Below are 4,564 nucleotides of genomic sequence, written 5' to 3'. Positions count from 1 at the left end.
TCAAACGATGGTATAAGTTGGGTGACATGACTTTCTGCAGGCTGTTATAATGTGAACAATTATAAGATAATCTGGTTCAGTGGGTTACAAGACTGGGTTCCTTGTCATATCACATCAACATGTCGTACTGAATATAATATATAAAAGGAGATGTGGTATGATTGCCAATGAGACAACTCTCCACAAGACCCCAAATGACACAGAATTAACAGCTGATCTTTTTACCATCATGAAATATTTATAGCAGACTACAAAAAGCTTTTACTTTAACTATGGTCTTCCTTGAATTTTGAATACATTGTACTACATTTTGATTGGAGCGTCACTGATGAGTCTTGTGTAGACGAAACACGCGTCTGGCGTACAAAATTATAAGCCTATATTAAAAAGAAGATGTGATATGATTGCCAATGAGACAACTCTCCACAGGAGACCAAATGACACAGAAATTAACAACTATAGGTCACTGTACGGCCTTCAACAATGAGCAAAGCCCATACCGCACAGTCAGCTATAAAAGGCCCCGAAATGACAATGTAAAACAATTCAAACGAGAAAACTAACGGCCTAATTTATGTACAAAAAATGAACGAATAACAAATATGTCACACATAAACAAAAGACAACCCCTGAATTACAGGCTCCTGACTTGGGAAAGGCACATACATACATAATTTTAAATTGCAAATATTTTCATCAGGGATTCCAATATTAAAACTTGTATGTTATTTGCAATATTTGATCCCTGAAATGAAACTTATACCAGTATATCTTTATTTTAAACCTAAATTGTATGCATTTGACTTCTTTGAGAAGTTGATAAAATTCATATTCCTTGAGTTAGATGAGCAAATCTACCAATAGAGCAAAGTAATTTTCTGTGAAAGGATAGCTGGCAACCAGCTCATAATGAAGAATATCTTTTAACAACAAGTAGCTTTGAATCTACATAAATGATTCTTCATGATTTTGTATTCTCATCTGTTAAGACTTGTTTTGTTTGATGTAGTCCTGGATATGCATGAAATACGTGCTACTGATATTAACCACACACCAACCAATCCGTATATGTAATCTTCTATACTTTCAAGAATTTGAATTTAAAAATAACTTATACAGTTCCATGACATTTACATCCTATCCATTTGATATCTGTACAATGGTACAATACTGACAAAAAACAACAAATATATACAATTAAAAGTTTATACATATTTAATAATGTTATATTCATTATCCCAGACGACCACCAATTAAACCCCTGTAATTTCCAAAACTATCTGGATATTTGTCTCTAATCTTCCAGACACAACAGCTTGGAATGACTCTTCTGTTTCCTGCACCAAGGTGACCATGAATCCATAAGATGTATTGCCTGTAGGCTGCATGGCGGTTACTTTTATTATAATCATCATCTTCACCTGCAGCCAAAACGTCTTGTCTATATCTTCTGGCAATAATGAGAACCAAAGGATCTAATACAACCAAATCAAAATCCTGAAATGAAACAAGAGTGTAATATAACTAGTATAAACATATTTATACATTTTTTCTATAAACTACTAGCAGAATAATGGTCAAAGCTATACAGTTTCAATGTGAAGGTATGGTTTTCCTAGGTGGCTAGGCTTCATTCGAGTTGCAGATTAAATTGATTTAAATAATTGACCCATATAAAGTCACATGTCTGGTTTTTTTTTCTGAAGACCTGCTAAATGATAAATACAAGGGTGACTGAAAAAAAAACTAACCGGTAATGTGGATGTTCAATTTTGTGGTGTTTGCTTGCAACATTTGTTCTCCTCCTCAGTGGGCATTTCTCTGCATTTGGTACAAACACACCAAGGTGGGGCATTACTCTCTGGTCTTGGATGGTATCCTTGAATTTCTGTATGAGAATCCCTGTCTACAATGTTCAACATTATTGATGGATCCTTGTCAAAAATACTCAACACCAAATCTCTCAAATCATCTGCTGACATCTGAGAAATTCTTTCCTGAAAGACGAAAGAAAATGTTTGCACCCATGTTTACCATACATTTTTACAATATGACAAATATATTTTTCTTAGGGGAACTAGTGGTGTAACCCTCAATGTCTCCTTAAAGTTTTCCATTTTGATACAATATGGAAGAAAGTTTATTTATATTAACTAACGTACTGTACATGTATACCCCGAGGGGTTGAAGGCATATAAACAACACAATGCAAAAGGACCATTGATTGATTGAGAAAAAAAATTAAAAGAGCAGTTATATTTACCCTCATTTGAATATTTCTTTCCTCTCTACGCTGTGCAGCTAACTCTTCCCTTGTTGGCAATGCTGGTCCATACACAGGCCTTCTGTTTACCCTGCGACCAACATTTCTCGGACCTCGTCCACGAAACTGGCGTTGTCCACGTCCTCTGCCTCTGATAGGCCTTTCTGGACTGGAAGAAGATTCCCGACCATCGCCGTTATTTGAAGATGGAGATTCAGATCTACTGTTTACTGACTGTCGTGAAATCTAAATTGCAATTAATGAATTTGTTTAGTTAAAATGAATTTTCAACCTACATTAATATAACAAAAAAAGGAAAACGAAAGACCAGTGAATGAGATAGATTATTATATTTACGTTATACACGTATAAACCCTGATTAACACTATCGATCCCATCTCCTTACATTATAGATTTGTAATTTTCAAAAACCTTTATTTCAGTTTATTACAAAATCAACACCAACCTATCTAAAATATACGAATCACAGAAATAAGTATTCTCTCCTCGTTATCCTTTCTGTTTGTCGGTACCCCTTTGGGTTGCCCCATTTCAATTAGCATACACTATCGGGATTGCAAGTGGAAGTTTAGGGTTTGTATTTTGAAATAAATACACGAAATTGAATTCTGACGACATTTTATCGTAAATATCGTAAAATAATACATTTATTTGGAAGAAATAATAAGATATTTCTAAGAATATAATGCACATGCTTACCTCATCATCCATATCGGTGTATCTGGGTCATTTCACACGCTGTGTCGGCAAACTTCGGAAAACACACACGATGCATAGTTAATGAGATAGCCAGGCACACAACCTGGTATCAATTAGGAATTATTACCACTTCTACGATTTATATAAACATTTCAGTGTTCTCATAGTTTCTTTTAAGTATGTATCTTTCATCTTGGCCACTTTTAAACATTCTCAAAATTTTGTCAAAATCGTAGCTACTATCCCTTTAATAGCTATAGGTCACAGTACGGATTTCAACAATGAGCAAAGCCCGTACCGCATAGTCAGTTATAAAAGGACCCGAAATTCATGTTTTTGCTTACTTTAACTATAGATTTTTGTGACCTTTGTCAAATTGTAAAAATCTGCCTGAAGTGTGGAAGGTCGTTAGTTCAATATACTCCCAGTCTAATTAAATCATACTTTACTACAATTTATGATTGTTGCTTCTACGTTAAGAACGAGTCGATGTTGTCTCCTGTTTCCGAATGTGTCTAAGGAAGGTTACCTATATATCCCTATAGACTGTTACGAACGTTTAAAATAAAAATCAGTACACTCGGCTAAGAGCCATTTGTCTGTCCGTTTGTGTCCGTCAGTCATTATGACAACAAAAATATAGATGATATTTCGAACAGTAATCGTGAATTTTGTGCAGATGTTCATCTATTAATAAAATAAGTTGTTGTTAAAACATTGAAACACTTTTTCTTAAAGTCACTCTTAAAGTTAGGGATAGGCGCCCAGAAAATTTTGAACATGCAGTTAATGTTGGTGCGTATGAAAGTATAGATAATCATTCGTGCATATTCGTTTTTTTATATTAAATTAGAAAAAAAAAACAAAATCGTGAAGGAAAAAAAAACTTTTTTTCTGTGGTAGAATTGAAACAAAAAGGTTTTTCGGAATCGGTTCCAGTGGCAATTTTTTTTTTAACTGGAATTTTTTATTTGTTTTTTTGTTTGTTTGGTAGCTACGCGACGATATTGTCGGCAAGTCTTTCATCTGTGTACACGTGTCATGACTTCCCGACTAAGCGTGACGAGCGTGTGATAGTAAAGGAGGCCGTGGGTACAAACCCTGACTGGATCAGGTAGGCTGATATGTCTAGAGGCGGATTTAGGGTGCGCGAGACTTACCTTCATGAATCTACTTTTGTGGTTATTTTATACTGCTATTATAATATAACAGGCAAAAATCAGATAGAATATATATTTAAAAGAGTCATATACTTTAGCTTCTTTTTGCATTTGCAATTTCAGGGGAAATAAATGTAAGTTAACAACCGTTCGTGAGACGGTTACTTGTAACGGTTGCTTGAAATCATAATTGAGTACAAACAATATTGTTTGATTTAAATACGAATAATATCCTCGTGAAATTGTAACGTCCAGTGACATATATTACATGCATGTCGGAAGAAGAAATTGCCAATGTATGAAAAGAACCCTACTTTTTACAAGATATTGACACACTTAGTTAGAATTCCACGTGCTATTTCAAGGATTAACATTATTATACAATACAACTAAAAATTGTGATGACGAATTTCTCAAATTG

The 4,564-nt window shown here is 34.3% G+C and overlaps 1 pseudogene; it reads right to left on the bottom strand.

Annotated features, from left to right (window-relative positions):
* Positions 1–1,233: 1,233 nt before the first annotated feature.
* On the bottom strand, positions 1,234–2,995 carry LOC127707346 (P2X purinoceptor 7-like; annotated as a pseudogene).
* Between the last annotated feature and the right edge of the window lie 1,569 nt (positions 2,996–4,564).

Source organism: Mytilus californianus, unplaced genomic scaffold (assembly GCF_021869535.1).
Source record: "Mytilus californianus isolate M0D057914Y unplaced genomic scaffold, xbMytCali1.0.p SCAF_66, whole genome shotgun sequence".
Classification (NCBI taxonomy): Eukaryota; Metazoa; Mollusca; class Bivalvia; order Mytilida; family Mytilidae; genus Mytilus; species Mytilus californianus.
Note: the sequence above shows the minus strand (reverse complement) of the source record. Positions and strands in the feature narration are given on the sequence as shown.